General features: G+C 35.5%; 1 long non-coding RNA gene across 1 annotated transcript in view; it reads left to right on the top strand.

Annotated features, from left to right (window-relative positions):
* LOC132593897 (uncharacterized) overlaps window positions 1–22677 on the top strand; it is an 82487-nt gene extending 59810 nt beyond the window's left edge. The window contains exons 2-5 of the long non-coding RNA XR_009559902.2: window positions 7174–7264; window positions 8591–8681; window positions 12070–12162; window positions 22055–22677. This is a non-coding gene — a long non-coding RNA (uncharacterized lncRNA). The remainder of the gene's footprint in view (window positions 1–7173; window positions 7265–8590; window positions 8682–12069; window positions 12163–22054) is intronic.
* Window positions 22678–22963: the final 286 nt, after the last annotated feature.

Genomic DNA, 22963 nt, shown 5'->3' with positions numbered 1-22963 from the left:
GACAGCAAAGCTAGCATGAATTTCTTTTTTCTTCTTTACAACTTAGAGACAGAAGATTTATTCTTACAATACATCTCAGCAACCTCAGCACAGGATTGTTTTTCTTCCCTTATTAAGTCCCGAACTTTCAACTTTTCACTTAAAGGAAGCACTTTAAGGCTTCTCTTTGGCATATCCAAATTGTCAACGTCACTCCTCTTGCAGTTTGGGGCCATTATTAAGTAAAATAAGGGTTATTTGAACACAAGCACTGCAACACCTTGACAGTCAATCTGAAAACCAAGATGAGTACGAAGTGACTAGCGCTAAGGAATGTGATGGACAAAGTGGTGATTCGCAGGCGGGTTGGAGCCAGATGGCACAAGATTGCATCATGCTACTCAGTATGGAGCACAGTTTAAAACTTATGAATTGTTCATTTCCGGAACTTTACAGTTAATATTTTCGGAGTGCAGTCGACCTCAGGTAAGTGAAACCATGAGAAGTGAAGCCACAGATAAGGGAGGAACTACTGTATATACCCAAAGCCATTGAAATATGGTGGATTTCCCAAGCAGTACATTTTTATGAAGGAGGAAATCCAATAATGGAAGTAGATGTTGGGGACCCCAACCAGGGCAGAGAGAAGGGAAAAATCATAGTTCGCCCTTGTGGACATAATCTATGCATCACAATATCCTATGCACCTTGTAGGTATTACATCATTCAATCCTCATAACAGCCTATGGGCTTAGATCTTTTTTTTTAGTGCCCATTTTACAGGTGAGAAACTGAGTGTTAAGTAACCTGCCTAAGGTCACACTACTTGTAAATGGTGGAGGTCAGATCTGACTGCAGGCAACCTATCTCTGGAGCCCCGAATGTTAACCTTGTTAAGAAAAAACCACAGGCCCAAAATGGCATCACTCATGCTAAAGCCCACGGAACGAAACCTAGATTTAATACGTGACCTAATTGCAGTTTTGACCTTCCCCAGGAAAGTAATCTTAATCAGCCACTCTGGAATTTTCTGGTCAGTACCAATGAGGTAATCTGGTTTATGGGCCTCTTCCTCCACCCACACCCAATACACACACACACACACACACACACACAGACACACACACACACACACACACACACACACACACACACACACACACACACACACAGAGGAAGAAGAGGTAATCCACATGAGAGACATTCGCCCTTCCCCCAAAAGAAGGTGACTGGCCTGAAACAATTCTTTCTCTTCTTTTGCTAGTCACTTCCTTGCCCCAGCCTCCTCCTATAACCACCCTCCACCTCCCCCCTGCCATTTTGAACAACTCCTCAGAGCGACCTTCTGTTTACTAGATGGGATAACGCCTGATTCATGAATTGTTGAATAAAGCCAACTCGATTTTCAAATTTACTCAGTTGAATCTTGTTTTTTTAACAACATCTACACTTTTCCTCTTTCTATTTCTACAATACGAGAGATGACATCAGACTCTGCTATCATGGCTTGGGAAATAGGGAGCTCCTTTTTGTCTCCAGGCAATTTCGGTAGAAGCTAGGAAGAAAGGTTTTCCTGTGTCTCTGTCTCAGTTAAAGTGCCATGACGGAGCAGCAGATCACACAAAAACCAGGAGTACTCTTGAGGGATTATTTGATGCCGCTTCTGATAGCAAGAAACAGTGATAAATATTAAATTGGGGGCAGTGATTTCATTCCCTGGGATCTGGGCGCAATTTCTTGTAGCATATGTTTTTCACCTTTGCAGCCCTAAAATATTTCTTTCAAAACATTGACTTCACTATGATCAAATGAGGGTAGCCCATAAATATGATATTGAATGATTTATCTATATGGAAAATTGTTTACAAGACTCTACAGTGAACAGAACATTTGTTTAGATATTGAAATAAGTGGACTTCAAGGGAAGACATGTTCATGAAGTAAATAAAGGAAAAAGCAAATAATAAAAGGAACATAATTTTGATATTTTTCATTTGTGACTTATTTTGTACCGTAGTTTAAAAAATACTTGTTGAAACAGCATACAATGCAATAACAAAAAAATGAACAACCCAATCAAAAAATGGGAAGAAGACCTAAATAGACATTTCTCCAAAGAAGATATACAGATGGCCAACAGGCACATGAAAATATGCTAATCACTGCTAATTAGTAGAGAAATGCAAATCAAAATTACAATAAGGTACAGACTCCACATGAGTCAGAAGAGCCATCATTAAAAAGTCTACAAATAAATGCTGGAGAGGGTGTGGAGAAAAGGGAACCCTCCTACACTGTTGGTGGGAATGTAAATTGGTGCAGCCACTATGGAGAACAGTATGGAGGTTCCCCAAAAAACTAAAAATAGAGTTACCATATGATCCAGCAATCCCATTCCTAGGCATATATCCAGACAAAACTATAATTCAAAAAGATACACACACCCCTATGTTCATAGCAGCATTATTCACAGCAGCCAAGACATGGAAATAACCTAAATGTCCATCAACAGATGAATAGATAAAAAAGAGGTGGTACATATATACAATGGAATACTACTCGGCCATAAAAAAGAATGAAATAATGCCATTTGCAGCAACATGGATGCAAATAGAGATTATCATACTAAGTGAAGTAAGTCAGAAAGAGAACGACAAATACCATATGATATCACTTGTATGTAGAATCTAAAATATGACACAAATGAACTTATCTATGAAATAGAAACAGACTCAGAGACATACAGAACAGACTTGTGGTTGCCAAGGGGGATAGGGGGTGGGCAGGGATGAATTGGGAGATTGAGATTAGCCAATGCAAACTATTATATATAGAATAGATAAACAATAAAGACCTATTGTATAGCACAGGGAACTACATTCAATGTCTTGTGATAAACCATAATGGAAAAGAATATGAAAACGAATGTATATATATCATAACTGAATCACTTTGCTATACACTAGAAAATAGCACAACATTCTAAATCAACTATACTTCAGTAAAATAAATTTCTTTAACATCTTTATTTGAGTATAATTGCTTTACAATGTTGTGTTAGTTTCTGCTGTATAACAAAGTGAATCATCTCTATGTATACATATGTCCCCATATCCCCTCCCTCTTGCATCTCTCACCCACCCTCCTTATCTCACCCCTGTAGGTGGTCACAAATCACCAAGCTGACCTCCCTGTGTGATACAGCTGTTTCCCACTAGCTATCTATTTTACATTTAGTAGTGTATATATGTCAAAACTACTCTCTCACTTCTTCTCAGCTTACCCTTCCCCATTACCATGTCCTCAAGTCCATTCTCTACGTCTGCGTCTTTATTCCTGTCCTGCCCCTAGGTTCATCAGAACCATATATATATATTTTTACATTCTGTATATATGTGTAAGCATATGGTATTTGTTTTCCTCCTTCTGACTTACTTCACTCTGTATGACAGACTCTAGTTTCATCTACCTCACTACAAATAACTCAATTTCATTTCTTTTTATGGCTGACTAATATTCCATTGTATATATGTGTCACATCTTCTTTCTCCATTCATATGTCGATGGACAACTAGGTTGCTTTCACGTCCTGGCTATTGTAAATGGTGCTGCAATGAACATTGTGGTACATGACTCTTTATGAATTATGGTTTTCTCAGGGTATATGCCCAGTAGTGGGACGGCTGGGTCATATGGTAATGCTATTTTTAGTTTTAAAACAAACCTCCATACTGTTCTCTATAGTGGCTGTATCAATTTACATTCCCACCAACAGTGCAAGAGGGTTCCCTTTTCTTCACACCCTCTCCAGCATTTATTGTTTGTAGATTTTTTGATGATGGCCATTCTGTCTGGTGTGAGGTGATACCTCCTTGTAGTTTTGATTTGCATTTCTCTAATGATTAGTGATGTTGACCATCCTTTCATGTGTTTGTTGGCAATCTGCTGAAGATATGTTGGCATATCTTCTTTGGAGAAATCTATTTAGACCTTCTGCCCATTTTTGAATTGAGTTGTCTGTTTTTCGATATTGAGCTTCATGAACTGCTTGTATATTTCAAAGATTAATCTTTTGTCAGTTGCTTCGTTGGCAAATATTTTCTCCCATTCTGAGGGCTGTCTTTTTGTCTTGTTTATGGTTTTCTTTGCTGTGAGAAAGCTTTTAAGTTTCATTCGGTCCCATTTGTTTTTGTTTTGATTTCCATTTTTCAAGGAGGTGGGACAAAAAGGATCTTGCTGTGATGTATATCTTACTTCTCCTCTTTCATTTTTAATTCTATTCATTTGAGTGTTCTCCCTTTTTTCCTTGATGAGTCTGGCTAATGGTTTATCAATTTTGTTTATCTTCTCAAAGGACCAGCTTTTAGTTTTATTGATGTTTGCTATCATTTCCTTCACTTCTTTTCCATTTATTTCTGATCTGATCTTTATGACTTCTTTCCCTCTGCTAAATTTGGGGGTTTTTTGTTCTTCTTTCTCTAATTGCTTTAGGTGCAAGGTTAGGTTGTTTATTTGAGATGTTTCCTGTTTCTTAAGGTAGGATTGTATTGCTATAAGCTTCCCTCGTAGAACTGCTTTTGCTGTATCTCATAGGTTTTGGGTCGTCGTGTTTTCATTGTCATTTGTTTCTAGGTATTTTTTGATTTCCTCTTTGATTTCTTCAGTGATCACTTCGTTATTAAGTAGTGTATTGTTTAGCCTCCATGTGTTTGTATATTTTACAGATTTTTTCCTGTAATTGATATCTAGTCTCATAGTGTTGTGGTCGGAAAAGATACTTGATACAATTTCAATTTTCTTAAATTACCAAGGCTTGATTTGTGACCCACGATATGGTCTATCCTGGAGAATATTCTATGAGCACTTGAGAAGAAAGTGTATTCTGTTGTTTTTGGATGGAATGTCCTATAAATATCAATTAAGTCCATCTTGTTTAATGTATCATTTAAAGCTTGTGTTTCCTTATTTATTTTCATTTTGGATGATCTGTCCATTGGTGAAAGTGGGGTGTTACAGTCCCCTACTATGACTGTGTTACTCTCAATTTCCCCTGTTAGCATTTGCCTTATGCACTGAGGTGCTCCAATGTTGGGTGCATAAATATTTACAATTGTTATATCTTCCTCTTGGATTGATCACTTGATCATTATGTAGTGTCCTTGTCTCTTGTAATAGTCTTTATTTTAAAGTCTATTTTGTCTGATATGAGAATTGCTACTCCAACTTTCTTTTGTTTTCCATTTGCATGGAAAATCTTTTTCCAACCCCTCACTTTCAATCTGTTTGTGTCCCTAGGGCTGAAGTGGGTCTCTTGTAGACAGCATATATATGGGTCTTGTTTTTGTATCCTTTAAGCCAGCCTATGTTTTTTAGGTGCAAGGTTAGTTTTGTAGATTGCTTTGGGAGGTATAGTCATTTTCACAATGTTGATTCTTCCAATCCAAGAACATGGTATATCTCTCCATCACGATATATCTCTCTCATCCAGCATTTAATCCATTTACATTTAAGGTAATATCGATATGTATGTTCCTATTACCATTTTCTTAATTGTTTTTGGTTTGTTTTTGTAGGTCTTTTGCTTCTCTTGTGCTTCCTGCATAGAGAAGTTCCTTTAGCATTTGTTGTAAAGCTGGTTTGGTGGTGCTGAATTCTCTTAGCTTTTGCTTGTCTGTAAAGGTTTTAATTTCTCCGTCGAATCTGAATGAGATCCTTGCTGGGTAGAGTAATCTTGATTGTAGGTTTTTCCTTTTCATTACTTTAAATATGTCCTGTCACTCCCTTCTGGCTTGCAGAGTTTCTGCTGAAGGATCAGTTGTTAACCCTATGGGGATGCCCTTGTATGTTATTTGTTGCTTTTCCCTTGCTGCTTTTAATATTTATTCTTTGTATTTAATTTTTGGTAGTTTGATTAATATGTGTCTTGGCGTGTTTCTCCTTGGATTTATCCTGTATGGGAGTCTCTGTGCTTCCTGGACTTGATTATTTCCTTTCCCATGTTAGGGAAGATTTTGTCTGTAATCTCTTGAAATATTTTCTCAGACCCTTCTTTTTTTCACTTCTTCTAGGACCCCTATAATTCGAATGTTGGTGCAATTAATGTTATCCCAGAGGTCTCTGACAAGACTCTGAAGAGCCAGTCATCTGACTCTGAGATTTCCTCTGTTGTAAATCTTTTTGACTGAAAAGCTCTTGAAAAACAAAACTCATTAGAGAGTTAAGGTAATAGTTCTCCTCCAAAATGTCTACTGTTCACTTTTATTGCTGTGTTACTGCCAGCAATATTGAGAGTGCTGCGTCACTCCAGCAGAAAATGGGTGGATCAGTGTCTTCCCCAGAGATAAATGAAGCAACAATGTGTTAAAAAGCTCTTGGTTTCAGGAGGTGAACAGTTGGATCTTTAATTACAAAGGACTGAAATCCATTACAACACGACGGGGAGGGTGTTTAATTTGCAGAAAGAGAGAAATATCTGAGTTTTGTGACTTAAATGACCTTAACACAAAATCCCAACAGGCCCCACTTCTGAAGGGCAATGTACAGCCTCTACTCTGAACACACAGACAGGCTATAGGATAAGAAATTTCTTCCTCTTGAAAAATTGAATGAGAAAAGGATGACACATAATCTCACTGTTGTCTGCAAGATTTACTCTCACGAGTTCTGCTTTATAGTTCAGTGAAATGCTTAAACCCTAACTTGTTTGTAGAAATAGAGCTATATAAGAAAGCAAGTGGGTATTGTATGGAATTTCTGGTTTTTTAACTTTGCTTTCTTTTCAAAGTATGTCACTTCTCTGTTTTTGTTTTGTTGGATTTTTGGGGATTTTTTGAAGAAAGCAATATGCTTTTATCTTAAACAAGTATCAGTAGTTTGCAGAGTCCCCTACGTTATTAAGGACACAAAGAATGCTGTGAAAACATCTAACTCTCTTTACCCCAAGTTCTGAGGATGTCACTGCTACTGTGAGCCTCTGGTAAATAGTATTAAAGCTTTTGCTTCAGCAAGGTCTTGGTCCTCAGCTGAACAAACAGAAACAGGCTCCTCATGAGATTCCTATAGTATTCAACATCCTCGTTAAGTAATTCTAAAGGAATCCAAAATGGCATTCATTATGCATTGTAATATTTGGTGTTATGAGATCATTGAGAGATAGAGACAATCATTTCTAATGCTTGCTGTTTCCTTCCACAGGGAAAGTAGAGAGACATCAATTAGTTTAACATTCAGCCCTATGACAACTCCTCATTCACCTTCCCCCAGGAAAAAGGAATAATTAAACACCGTAAGTGTGCCAGAGGCTCGACCCCTGCTGCCCTCGTCCTCCCGGCTGCAGACCACTCAGATGGAGTACCCAGCATGCTCTATGAGAACTCAATGGAATTTCATTTTAAGTTGATTCAACAAGAACTCCATACCACCTCCCTCCAACCACCCCTCTTCTCTTTCAAGGAAATTTTGATCTCGAATATGCTCAAATTTATTTTACAGACAAATCTAAAAACTACTTTTAAATGATGATTCCAAAACACATTTTGTCAAGCATTTTCAAAGAAATTATTGTTTGCCTACCTTGTTTAATTTACAATTTTAAACAAAATAAAGTATTTAAAGTCCACATTGCAAAAGTCCATAGAATTTACATGTGTTATTTCTTTAAAAAGAGAAAGAACACAGAAAAACCTGTAGACAAATGTTCATAGCATTTGTCATTAACTTTATTTGCAATAGCCAAAGACTGAAAACAAACCACATGTTTTCTGATGGATGAATGGTTAAATAAACTGTGATACATCCATACCATGGAATACTACCCACCAACAAAAAGGAATGAATTATTGATACACAGAACAACTTGGAAATGTCATCAAGGGAAATGTGCTGAGTGAAAAAAGCCAAACCAAAAGGTTACATATCATATGATTCCATTTATATAATCTTCTTGAAACAACAAAGTTACAGAAATGGAGAAGAGATTAAGGATTGCCTGGGGTTAGGGATGGGAGGAAGGTTGGATGTAGTTATAAAAGGGTAACATGAGGGATCCTTGTGATAATATGACTGTTCTGTATCTTGAATGTAGTGTTAAATACACTAACCTGCACATGTGACAAAACTGCATAAAACTAAACACACACACACATACACATGAGTACAGCTGACCCATGAACAAATGGGTTTGAACTGCATGGTTTACTTACACCTGGATTATTTGCAATAAATACAGTATGTACTACACGATCAGCAGTTGGTTGAATCCGAGGATGCGGGACCTCCTTGGATACAGAGGGTTGACTATAGAACTTGAGAATCCTAGATTTTGGTACCTGTGGTGGGTCCTGGAACCAATCCCCCGCAGATATCAAAGGACAACATGTAAAAATGTAATGTACATGTAAAAATGGGGAAATCTGAATAAAATCAGTGGATCATATCCTGGTTATAATATTGTGGTACAATTTTGCAAGTTGGTGCCACTGGCAAAAGTGGGTAGAGTACACAGGATCGCTTAATGTTATTTCTTACAGCTGCACCCAAATCTAAAATTGTCTCAGAGTAAAAAGTTTGAGGGACAAGGAGGAAAAAATAAAATATACTTTTTTCCTTATAGGGCTGATCCATATCATGATCAGATATCAATTTTGGAACCATAGAAAAAGAGGTTTGCAAAAGTGAAGGACAAAGTACATCCAGTTCTCTAGGTAAAGTTCTTTCTCTGTTGCACAGTATATTTTACATATATACAATTATGTTTGTTTGTGGATCTTCTAAGAGAGAGTGGCTTAGACTTTTTAAAAACCTTTTTACAATTCTGATTTTCAAACTATTTCGTTTATGTTTTTATTTTATTTGGAATCAGTTAAATAAAAGCATTTTCATGATTTTACCATGAGAGTCATTATAGCTTTTATTTTCATCTATGATCCTTGTTTAGAGCTACAATGGCATATAGAAAGGTGGAATTCTTTCTTTACCCTATCAAACTGATCTTTCACTCAAATTTTTAAGACAGAGTTATCTCTATTCCCTCATGACACTACTAAAAACATGCACTTTTCTTTATTCAGAAAATAACATGGGAGAGACAAGCCATTCCAAGTCCATGGTTTATCTCATGTACCTACCTTGAACACTATGAGGCTAGTGAACTAGGATATTTTAATTACTAGAATTGATTTTAAGGAAATTGAGTTGATTTTAAGGCAATTTATTGTAAATTTGAGTTCCCCAAATCCTGTTTCTGAAACTCAAGTAAAAGCAGACTTTTATCTTTAATAACCAACCCAAGATTATGTACTGAGTCTTTAATACTCAAAATAATCATTCAATTAGTGCATTTTACTTCTTTTATCTATTTGTGATGGCTATATCTTTAATTAACTAGAAGGAGGAACAGAACTAAATCCAGGTCAATTATCACAATTTATGTACCTTGATTAGTGCATGAACAGAAACAGGACTAAAAGCACTCACGGTGATCTAATTTCAAATAATAAGAGACAAATTAGATAATCTAAACAACAGTCTCAACAGGAAACTAGACCTATTAAAAATGTAAGAATAAGACTCAAAATTCTAAACCCAAGGGGCAGTTTAAGTGATCACCATTTTTAAAAGACTGTACTTAATTCTATTTTCTGTTTATCTCTAATTAAAATAAACTTTTTTTTTCCCTGAAAAGCAAAGAATGAGGAAAAGAGCATCATGTACATGTCATTTAGGGATGTGAGAAAAGAGAAGATGTATTATTTGCTGAATGATTATATACTGAATCATTCTAAATAATATTCTCAACATTGTGGTGAAGCACTGCCTACTCTTTCTGTCCAGTTCTTTTCTGTTTCAGTTGCTGAATTCCTTCTGTGTTTAATATTTATGTCCTCCTGGAATTGTTATTGCTCCAACCTGCAGCCTTAATTGCCTCCATATTGTTTGAGGTTTCTATCTTATTATCAATTTCCTTTTAGTTGATGACTGTTTTACCTACTGGTCAATCCCAATGAAACACCAGCCTATAAGATCCCCCTCTCTTTGTCAGCTGACAAATTAATCTGCAAATCTGATTTCAAAAGCAACAGTTTACAAAACTGATGGACCTTTGCTGTAGACACAAAGATAAATACTTCAAAATCATACATTAATTGGTCGTATCGGTTCTTTAATTTTGGTAAAAATATGTATTTCAGCTTTGCTTGTGACAAGTTTAACTGAGATTGCTACACACATATGTGTGTATCCAATATGGTAGCCACATGTGGCTACTGAGGACTTGATATGTGGCTAGTCCAAATTCATATGTGCTACAGTTATAATACACATGCTAGATTTCAAAGACTTAGTATAAGAAAATGACTAACATATCTCCTTAAAGTTAATAATTTCTTATATTTGTTATAATCTGCTATAATTTATAGAGGAATAAAAATAATCCAGAGTCTCTAAAACTTAATATCACATTGTATAATATACAAACTATAATTATTAGATACATGAAGAAAATGGAAAGTAAGACCCATACTTAAAGGGAAATGCATTTAAAGAAGATTGATCCTGTAATATACCATATGTTGGATTTAGCATACAATGTTCTAAGCTATTGTAATTATATAATTATATAAAATATATCAACTATTTAAAGGGAAATATTAATTTATTAATAAATAGGAAATCCTAGAGTAGAAATATAATTTAAAATATTATAAATTCCAAGACTGAAAAATACAAAATCTGAAAATTTTTAAATCCATTGGATGTTTTTAATAGTGATTAGAGATTGACAGATAGTGAACTTCAAGACAGATAAATAGAAATGATCTAAAGAGCAAAGATTAAAAATTGTTTTTTTAATTTAATAAGCATAAACTCAGGAAACTATGCAACAATGTAAAAAGTTCTAGCATATGTGTAACTGGGTTCTGATGAGAAGAGAGAAAAGGTAGAGTGAGAACAAAAAATATATGAAGAAATAATAGCTGAAAATCTTCCCAATTTGGTAAAAGACATAAATTCCAGAAATTCAGCCAATCCAAAACAAAACAAATGAAAAGAAAATCAGAATGAAGTATATTATAATAAAGATAGTGAAAATCAAACACAAAGTGTAAATTTCAAAAGAGCTACAGAATATGATACACTGCATACACAGGAACAAAAATACAAATAATCATGGGCTTCTACTCAGAAACTTAAAGGGGCCAGGTGACATGACATGACATGTTTAAAGTGTATTAAAACAGAAAACATACAAAAACTATCTTCTAAAGTTTAATAGCCAGCAAAGATACCCTTCAAGAATAAGCCAAAACACTTCATTTTCCAGTTGTTTTATATTAGTATATGGAAATACTTTCATTGATTTTTTACACTATGGATTTGCTAAATTCATTTATTGGTTCTACTAGTTTATTGTAGATGGCTTAGGATTTTTGTATTTAAAATATTATGGGGTTTGCAAATAAAGATAGCTTAAATATGTTTATTTGCAAACATTTTTCCCTCTCACTTCTTTTACTTGCCTTTTACCATTAGCCAGGATCTCCAAGGCTAAGAATAGAAGATTATGCCTTGCATGTGGACTTAGGCAGAAAGAATTTCATACCTCATCATTAAGTATACATAATGTTAGATGCAGGTTTTTTTGGTAGCTGTCCTTTATCTGATGAGCCAGGTCTTATACTCTTTGTTTGCTAAGAGGTCTTATCACGAATTCATGTTGAGATCTGTTCAATGACTTTTTTGCATCTATTAACATGATTATATCATTTTCTCTTTTGTTAACGTGCTGAACACCTTGATTGATTTTTAAATGCTAAAACAACATTGCATTCTTTCAAATGCACCCCTCTTGGTCATGATATATTATCTCTCTCTTTTTTTAATACATTGCTAGATTAAATTTGGTAATTTCCATCATGGATTTTCATCTATGTTCATGAGACATATTGGTCTTTAATTTTTTTGTACATGTTTATTTGGTTTTGGTATCAAGGTTATGGTGATTTCTTATGAGGATTTGAGAAATTTTTCCTTCTCTATTTTCTGAAAAAGTTTGTGTAAATTGGTTTTAATTCTTTACCATATGTTTAATAGGGTTCTTCAATGAAACCATATGTGACTGCAGTTTTCTTTGAAGGAGGTTTTTGATAATGCATATTCTAATTTCCTACATTTTTGTCAGTTTTGGTAAGTTATCTTTTATCAATGTATTTATTCATTTCACCGAATTGTATTTATCAGCAGACACTTGGACAGATATTTGCTTATCACTCTTTTAATATCGCAGATTCAGTAGTGATGTCACTCTATCATTTTTTATATAGATCATTTTTTCTAAATCAGTTTTTCTGGGGTTTCAATTTTATTAATAATTTTAAAGGATAACTTTTGACTGTTGATTTTCTCTATTGTTTGCCCATTGTCTTTCTCTGGGTTTAATTTTAACTTTTTCTAGATTCTTTAGGTGGAAACTGAGATTACTGATTTTGGACAACTATTCTTTAACAATGTATGTTTTTAAGCTATAACTTTTCCTTTAAACACTCCTTTAGGTACATCATACAAAATATGATATCGCCCTGTGTACCATGTTTTGTTTTAATCCTTTAGTGAGTAATTAAATAATTGATGGATGACGTATTGCTACTGGAGAATCAGCAATCTAAAATAAGAGAGCTCTTAACAGTTATGCTTTGTTTTGTTTTGTTTTTTCAATAAAAGTTGTGGTCACACAAAACTAATTCTAAGATTTTCCATTTATTATTAATGAATGGAAAAGCTTTAAGAGTTTCACTGAGAGAAAAACCATGAAAACAAGTACATATGCTCTTCCTGAGACATCATAAAATAGATCTGATAATGAAATTCTTTTTTTCTTTCATCTGGACTTTTATTCATAATTTTATAAATATGCATATAATTTCTATACTATAGTTTTAGAAATTATATATTAAAAAGAGCTGTCATTTGGAAGATTCCATGTACATATGTTTCCATATAACAGAATTTTTTTTTTCTGTTCAGAATGTTCCCTAAAGAAAAAAATTCTATATATTCTACCAGTACATATTTGCTTTCTTTATGGAAAAGATACTTAAAGTAATAATTTTTGTTTTATTTTTTTACTTTCAGACATTGATGGTCTTGTGCATAATCATATATTCTGAATCTGAAAAATGTAAATGAAAATCCTGCCAGTAACTATATAGTAATTGTTTTTTTTATGGTTTCTCCCATTCAGTGTTTATGTTGTGACCTCTATTTCAGTTGGCATCAAAATTCCATGAATAGCTTATTATTTATATTATTCCTTACACATTGCTACAGTATATATAGCACAGCTAAGTTTTCTTTATTATCCTCACCTTGAGTCTATCTATAAAAGATAGGAATAATAAGGAAAGGGAAAGAGTACTGACATGTAATAAGTTCCTGTTCTGCTCTCGGTGTACATGTAGCACTTTTTATACAGTGATTCAAAATCCCTTTACAAATTATTTTTTTTTTACTGTTTTATTAATGCTGAGACTGAGGCTTAGAGTTGTTAGAGGACTTGCTTAAGGTTATATAGTTAATAAATGTCAGGGCTGGAAATGTTCGACCAGTGTCTAATAATTTTTACCAATACAGAGGGTTAGTTTTCCCAATCTTTACATAGAAACTCTTGCTTCTTAAAATGCTTTCTCTGTTTTGTGTATCCCTACCAACTAAGACAAATTACTGATTTTCATTTTTAGGTTCTATAACAAAGACTGTTCATTAAATGTTATTTTTTAATGTAAATAATCTAAACCTTTTGCCCTAGACATTAATATTTATGTTCTTTCCCCTCTAATTACCCATTCTTTACAATGTACCTTAAGAATTTATGTTACTGAGATTCCAAAACTTAAATTCAGTCCATCTTTGTCAACTTCTCCTATTTCTCTTTTGGTCTGCTGCACAAAACGAATGCCCTTTCCCCATTCAAGGATGAAGAGATGAGTGGTAATCAGTAAGGAACCCACAATAGTAACTGCCAGGCAAGCCAAATGCTCTGCATCCCTCCCCTGCGTGTCCACCATTTGCCACAGGCAGTGAGAAAGAGAGGTGCTTCCCATCTGGCAGGACAACGGATGTGAGGATGTGGGCCTAGGGAAGGGACTCAAATTTTAGTTAATTGATTAATTAATTTTTAGTGGAGGAAGAGCAAATGAACACAACTTATCATGCACATAAGACAACCACTAGAGATACTGAGAAACAGTAATACTACTTAATATACATTGAGTTCCTACTGGGTTCTAAAGGGTTTTATATATGTACTTAACTCTCATAACAAACCTATAATAGGTACTATTACTCTTTTCACAAAAAGTAAAGAAAATTAAGAAGACAGAACTTTTCAGTCATTTCAAGTGGCCCATCAATTTCATACGAATAGTAAATGGTGGAGACAGAGGCCCATTCAGCTCAAGATGTTTATACCATCTTGATATATATGGTGATGTATCACTTAACTTCCTTCCAAATAAACTTGAAAACTTTAATGAAATGGATGGTTATCTAGGAAAATATAATATTTAATAATATAATAAAAGTACAGTTGACCCCACCAAAAATATATAATATAAACAAATAATAAAGGGAAAAACCTATCACTCCCTACTAAAACATACAAATAAATTAAAAGGCAAAAATTCCAACAGATAATTTCATGAATTCTGTGACTTGTATTTAACATATCTACACTTTTCAATCATTGAAAGCAAAGAAAATATTTGATGATGACAGAGGTAAGAAAAAATTTAAATAAGTCTGAAATTACACTGCACTTACATAAATGTGATAAATAATATTAGACTAAATAATGATAATAAAAATTAAATATGATAGGTAAGTTCTGACTCACTTATTTCTTCATTAATAATACAACTATTTTTTTAATTAACTGGATTATTCAGGGTAATGCCCTCTAGAGCACATCACAGTTTTATGTGCATTGGCTGGCTACTCCTCCCCTGCCATATGGTTTCTCACATATCCAGTCTTCTTTCCTGTGCTGCCCACCTTACAGGACATGGGCAAGAGAGACAGAAGAAAGAAAGAGCCTGCATGGGATCACACAAATGATCTCAGGGCCAAGGCCTAGAGAAAGTATCCATCACCCCCTGCTACGCTCCACTGTCCAGAACTAGCCACGTGGCCTCAATCTACCTGCAAGGGACACTGGAATATGCACTCTTCCCACAAGTCTAGAAATAGGAAATGTGATTGGGGAACATCTTGCCAGTTTCTGCCACAGTCTGCATTTGTCATATCCAAATACCCACTTGACTCTTCCTCACAAACATGAAAACACTCATGTTCTCTCCAAGGGTATCAACATAATGGCCATTCATTCCATGGATTCAGCTCCCATCCAGGTGATGCACAGTCTTTTCCTCTTATAAAACAGCCAATATTTCCCCGAGCTCATATTTTCCCTGTAATACTTAGCCAACATCCAGTACTAAGGTTCTTTTTGCCAATCCCTTCCCCTAGAGCTCATTAGAAACATGGTCTGCCTTTCAAGTGTTCTCCAGAACCAATTATTTTACCTAACAATTTTTTGATACTATGCCATCCCCTGACTGACTAATGTTAAAAGAAATAAAAAGAAAAGAAAATCATGATGCTCTCAGTATTCATGGATAAGGAAGCTGTTGATGATATGAATCACTGCATAACACAACCGTCTCTTCATAATGAATTTCCTTCCAGTGGCAGTATTAAGAATTGTGTTTTTCTGATCATCTGATTCTTTTTGTCATAAAGACAGTATGAATCATTTCTATCCTTGCCTTTGCTACTCCAAAATCAGGTAAGTTTGCGGTAAACTTTCTAAAATTCAGTTTTAAAACCTGGACTTAGGAACACAGAGCTTGAGAGAATGAATTTAGCAATTAATCTCCTTGGTTTCATCCTTTTTCTTCTTCTATCTATACTGTTCCATTGTTCCTCATTTTTAAAATGTTTAGTTATATATTTAGTTATAAATTAGTTTAGTTATATATTTGATCAGTTTCTTATCCTCTTAGGATCAAGGCTGGAATATAAAAATAAGCAAGCAGGGCTTCCCTGGTGGCGCAGTGGTTGAGAGTCCGCCTGCCGATGCAGGGGACACGGGTTCATGCCCCGGTCCGGGAAGATTCCACATGCCGCGGAGCAGCTGGGCCCGTGAGCCATGGCCGCTGAGCCTGCGCGTCCGGAGCCTGTGCTCCGCAACGGGGGAGGCCACAACAGTGAGAGGCCCGCATACTGCAAAAATAAAAGCAAGCAAATATAGGAAAGAATTAAGGTCATGGTGACTTGTAGAATCTCGTGGTTTTGAGTCTCTTTCTCTCTGAAATGCTTAAGTTATGAAATATTAGAAAGTATGGAGGGAAAAGGCTCAGAAATCTTGACTGGTTTTAAAAGTAATGTAGATCTATTAACTAGACTAATATTCTCCTTTAAAAAGTGACCTGCAATGTAGAAGATGCCACTTAAGTTGTTTTTAATTTGCTGATGATTGACAAGGGAGGTCGAAAAGTCTCTCACTTTCTCTCTGGAAGGGACATTAGAACAGATGCTCACACACAGATTAATGGTCCATATATTCCAGTCTCTTGTTGCAGACCATCTGATAAGGGACATAATTGTCCTTAACAATGGGCATAATTTATTCCTGCCTTAGGTGACCGTTACCTTATACAATTAAAGCACAGTGACTGCTGGGTCCTGTTATGTTATCCAAGCAATTTAGCTGAGTGTGCGATTCCTACTCATGTCTATATATCATGTCTATACATTGCCAGAAAATTGTATACTAAACAGTTTCAGCTCAGGAAATGTTTTTCTATTCTCATAGAATTCTAGCAAATATCATAAAATAGATGTTCTACCCCATTTTGATGAAGTACTCTTTCACTAGGGAGTTAAAGCACATTTACATATCACTTTGGGGGGAAATATATATTTTTGACATTAGGAAGTCACCAATGCATATACACTTGATATGCAAATTCATCAGCACAAGAAAGTGATATCAGGGGAAGCACTAATGTGCAGAGGCATGGACTGTACCATCTGGAATACTCAACCCTGGAAGCATGCCAATGAACCATGAATTTCTAGGGTGTATCCTGGATTGTCCTTCTCATGTGAGAGATGTTAAACCACATGCTTCCTCCATTGTCTTCTAACCCACAAAGCACATGTCCCATAGCTCTGTGTTTTCCCGATAACTCATGATGGAGTCTTCCATCATCAGATCCGTCCTCCCCACCTTGTGAATGACTTCTAAAGCTTCCCAAAGATATAAACTGTCCCTTAGGTCTCAGAAAATCACAAAGACTATATTTTTGTTATGTAGGCCAACTCTTAGCAACTGTTCTCAACATATCACAGGAATTAATTCCGTAAGTAAAATACAACTCAAAGAAAAAGAATCTTGGTTTTGAATGCAATATCTTTCAAATTTTCTATTCTTCTTACCATTAGCAATGAACAATAAAAGAAAAATGAGCATGATCCACACCATTTCAATAAACAGACTTTTCTTAATCATAGTAATTACTTAACTCTTACCCTGAAGGGAATCCCAGGAGGTAGCTAATTGATCACTCTACCAACGGTGATCTTTCATTAAGTCATATGGCAAAGATGGTAAGCAGTCTCTACTATATCACAAGATCTCCTGATTTCATAACCTTAAAAAGACCGTACTCTAGTTTATAACTATTCTTAAGATTTCCCATTATTTAACCAGCAGTACTCCTACAGAAATGTTAAGAGTAATAGCATATTAACACTAGACTATTAATCTTATTTACGTATATAATTATGTACATACATAATCATATATATATACATATGATTAGTAGTCTGATGTAAATACATGGAGAGAGAGAAAGAATCAGCAGTTTTCCTGGTTCTTCTTAATGCTCTAAATAACTCAAGTTAATTTTACTTTTCTTTGTTTAGTTTTTTAAACATCTTTTTGAAGTATAATTTACATGCCATTAAATGTCACCCATTTTAAGTGTACAATTCAATTATTCTTTTAAATTTATACAGTTGTGCAGCCATCACCCCAGCCCACTTTAAGAATATTTCTATCACCCCAAAAAGGTTCCTCAGGCCCATCTGCATTCGATCTCTGTTTCCACTCTAGCCCCAGGCAGCCACTAATCTTTGTCTATATAAATTTGCCTTTTCTAGACATTTCACATAAATGGAATCACACAAAAAATAGTCCTTTGGGTGCTTTTTTCTTAATCAGTTATCATAATACTTGGAGTTTCATTCATGCTTTAGTAGGCAGTGATTATTCATTTTTATGATTGAGTAGTATCACACTATATGGGTATACCACATTCTGCTTGTCCAGTTTTGAGTGTTCCCACTCTCTGTCTATTATGAATAATGCGCTATGAACATTCACAAGTCTTTAGTCAACATACATTTTCATTTCTCTCGGGTAGATACCTAGAATGGAGTTGATGTGTTGTATGATATATTCATATTTAACCTCTTAAAAAACTGTCATACTATTTCCCAAAGTAGCTGTATCATTTTACATTTCACCTGTAGTGTTTAAGGGTTCCATTTTCTCCACATGCTTGCCAATACTAGTATTATCTTTTTTGTTACAACCAATCTAGTGAGTGTGAACTGTTGCTCCATTGTGGGGTTTTTTTTTTTTTTTGCGGTACGCGGGCCTCTCACTGTTGTGGCCTCTCCTGTTGCGGAGCACAGGCTCCGGACGCGCAGGCTCAGCGGCCATGGCTCACGGGCCCAGCCGCTCCGTGGCATGTGGGATCCTCCCGGACCGGGGCACGAACCCGTGTCCCCTACATCGGCAGGTGGACTCTCAACCACTGCGCCACCAGGGAAGCCCTCCATTGTGGTTTTAATTTGCAATTTCCTAACGACTAATGATGCTGAACATCCTTTCATGTGTTTATTAGCCATATATATATCTTCTTTGGTGAAATGTCTACTTGTATATTTTGCCCATTATTAACAGTTTTGTGAAATGTTATTTACATAAGATAACGTTCATCCATTAAAAGTGCACAACTTAATCATTTTTAGTATGTTTACAGAGTTATGCAACCATCAGCATAACCTAATTTTAGAACATTTCATCATCTCCAAAAGAAAGCTTGTACCCATTAATAATCACTCCCCATTTTTCTTCTCCCCCAACTTTTAAATTGGGTTATTTGTTTTTTTATTGTTGAGTTGTAAGTGTTCTTTAGATACTCCTGATACAAATCATTTGTCAGATATATCATTTGCAAATGTTTTAGCACAGTCTGCTGCTCATCTTGTTATTTCTTAAATAAGTCTTTTGGAGCACAAAACTCTTCATTTTGAAGTCAGAGTTTGCTATTTATTCCTTCATGGATTGTGCTTTGGATGTCGTATCTGAGAACTCTTTGCCTAAAACAAGATCACAAAGATCATGAAAATGCTTGGCCTTATGGGAAAAAATACTATTATGCTATTCTTGCAGAGAAAACTGAATCTCATAGAGTTAACTAACTTCCTCAGGGTTTACAAATTAATAGCTAAGTTGTTATGTTTTGCTCTTCCATTTTTAGAAAGACATTAATAGGCTGTCTTACCTTACATTTGCTTTAATAAATACTTATTAAATATTGAATATTTAAAATGAAGCCTTAGAATCTAAACTTGTTATCTACATAGCTGCATCAGATGGAAGGCAAGTAATGCATACAATTATTGCATTTTCAACAGGAAGGGATATTTTTCCATGAACCTTTGCAGAGCTATGTGACTGACTAATTAGTAGTATGCCTAATAGTGAGGGGAGAAAAGCATTTGATTTTCTTTAAAGAAATAGAAAGAGATCAGCTAGGAAGTTGATAGATTATATAATGTTAGTGCATTAGTTTCTTTTGAATTTTTTTGCATTTTGTGATAATTTTGAAATTGCTTATTAGAAAAACTTTTAATAATGAAATAAACAACAGAAGTCATATAAAATTGGTATGCTCTATGTGGAAAAAGAAGAAGAAAAAAAATCTCTGCTACTGATTTTCCTTTCTAGCCTCTGAAGTAGGTGGTAATAGCAGTTTCTTCTTTTTTGTAATTATAGAGAAAGTAAAGTAAAAATAGAAAACACAGCAACAGAAAAGCACAGTCAAATGTTTCTAATGGGCTCTTTTGCATTCTTAAAGAAATCTGCTATTATAATAGTGACTTTTCACTGTGTCATAGTGGTTTTGCATTAGTAATATTTTTCTATACGTATTCTACAACACTGAAATCCATTGAGATTTTATGGTGATAAATCAGCACTAAGAACCTTTGATAATAATGTGATAGGAAAAAATAACATCAAGGATGTCATACATTTATCATAAGCTTCTGTCATTTTGAGAACATCCAGAACATGTACACTCAGAGTAAGATTCTTCATAACCCCTGGCACCTTGATATTACAATTTTCAGCAACCATCTGTGCCCTTACCTATACTCACACATTGTTTCCATCACTCTTCACAGTTCAGCATCTTTACCTGTCAAACCCAAAAACTATGATGTGAGTGAGTGAGATCCACAAAGCAATCTATATTGTGCTACCAAACTATCTTGGGAGAATTCTAGATCCAGGTAACACTATCCTATAGAAGGCTATGATATTTCGCATTAGGAAGCAAGAATATAAGCGCTATCAACACTAATTATTCTGAGTTGGACCTTGGAAAAATCACTCGTAGGTCTAGTTTACTCAACTGGAAAATGAAACTGAAAACAGTAGGTCATCCTTACCGAAATGTTATGTGCCTAAATAAAACCACATGTAGTAGACCTTCCAGCTTAAAGTTGAATTGAAATCACTCCTGTGATGCAGGCATGTCTGTGCAAGGGGAGTATAGATTTCAGAGCCTATGGTAGACAGAATGGCAGGGACAATGACAATGGAACACGGGTCAAGAGTACATGGCTTTTGAATGGACAGAGAAGAGAGCAGAAAGCATCAGAGAGGTGGACCAGAGGGAAGCAGAACAGAAACTGAACCGGTCCTGCAGAAACAGTCTCAGGGCTCACAGGGTCATGGGTACGTGACACCATCTATATGCCTCTGAGTTTTTGCATAGCCCCTTTCAAACAACCTTCTTCATGAGTTTCAGTAAACTGTTTTTTGATAGCTATCACTTCGTTATTTTATGTATCTGTCACCATGAAAAATTCACTTCTTAAACTGATCTACATCAGTTGCTTATAAAGCATCCTTTTAATTTAACTAAATGCTCAATTAACTAAATGCTCCAGCTTAGTTACTGAGTTTTGATGATGTGTGATCAAACCTTTCTTGAATTCCAGTTGGCCCTCTACCCTTGTGGTCCAATCTAGTTGCATTTTGGTCTACGATACACAGTGAAAATAGCTGGTTATAGGAACTATGAATGTTCAATCTTACTTTAAACATGGTAAATGAAAACAGTACATCAGTACGGATAAGACCAGGGGCTTTACAATCAAATCTTGGTTTACATTCTGTTTACATGACCTTGGCAATATTCATAGTTACTAACCCATAGGTCTGTGGTGAAAATGAAATAAAATGATGCTTGTAGAGTACCTGGCAGAGTGCCTAGCACATAGGATAATTAAAAAAATTGCTAGCTAAAAAAAAAAAAAAAAAAAAATTGCTAGCTATCATTTTAAATTTTCTAAGTTAACACTACAGAAGGTCTAGTTCAACTGATTCCTCTGATCAAGTTCCTCAAAACATAATGTACTTCACTAAAAATAAATAAATACATAAGCATATGTTTCATAGTTTACAAAAACTACACCTATGTGAACTAAGGAGTAATGTATACTTGTTAAACCACTGGATGCTCTATGTTTTTGCACTATATTGATTTGCCTTGAACCCACTATACTCTAGGTGGACAACTTGGGGGGTCCTACTGTCCTTCCTATGGAGAGTATGTTGTTTTGCTGACTAATTCTAACCTTTTCATTTCTTCTCCCAATCTTATCCTTTCCAACTTTTCATCAAACTTGCTTCATCACGGCTTCCCTGGTGGTGCAGTGGTTGAGAATCTGCCTGCTAATGCAGGGGACACGGGTTCGAGCCCTGGTCTGGGAAGATCCCACATGCCACGGAGCAACTGGACCCATGAGCCACAACTACTGAGCCTGCGCATCTGGAGCCTGTGCTCCGCAACGAGAGGCCGCGATAGTGAGAGCCCCGCGCACCACGATGAAGAGTGGCCCCCCACTTGCCACAACTAGAGAAAGCCCTCGCACAGAAACGAAGACCCAACACAGCCAAAAATAAATAAATAAACAAATGTGGGGTTTAAAAAAAAAAAACCAAAAAACTTTCTTCATCAATCATGCTTTCTCATATGCATATCCAAATGTTTTCTTTTTATGGACTGCATTCCTTCAACATATAAAAACTCTAGAGCATTCCCCAAATGAAAAACAACATAACATCTTCCTTCCCCCAAACCCCCCACCCTGATTTCCCAACTCATTTTCAATGCATCTAATTCCTCCTTTAAAATCCAGTTTCCTGAAATGAGTTCCCATAAGTGCTGGACCACCACGTACAGTGAGCACGGGGCATCAGCAAAGCAAAGGCACACAATACCAAGGAGTCCATTACAGCGTATTCATGCAGAGCTGTGCAGTTACATGATATACAAGAAAGTTATTCCAACTTTAGAATTCATGTGAATTTTGGGTCATTTTGAAAAATGCAATTGTATTGAAAATAATCTTTAAGAGAGTGGACTCTATTGTCCTTATGCGTATAGGCACTAAAGGTCTTAACCTGATTTGGGCTCAGTTTTCCACTTATTTCCTCTCCTTTCATTTACCTGTCACATCCCTTAATACAGCTTCTAACCCAAAACAAATCTACTGAAACTGCTTTTGTCAGTATCACCATTGCCTGCCTTATAACTAACACAGTGGCCATGATCCCTTAATT

The sequence above is a fragment of the Globicephala melas genome, chromosome 19 (genome assembly GCF_963455315.2).
Source record: "Globicephala melas chromosome 19, mGloMel1.2, whole genome shotgun sequence".
In the NCBI taxonomy this organism is placed as follows: Eukaryota; Metazoa; Chordata; class Mammalia; order Artiodactyla; family Delphinidae; genus Globicephala; species Globicephala melas.
Note: the sequence above shows the minus strand (reverse complement) of the source record. Positions and strands in the feature narration are given on the sequence as shown.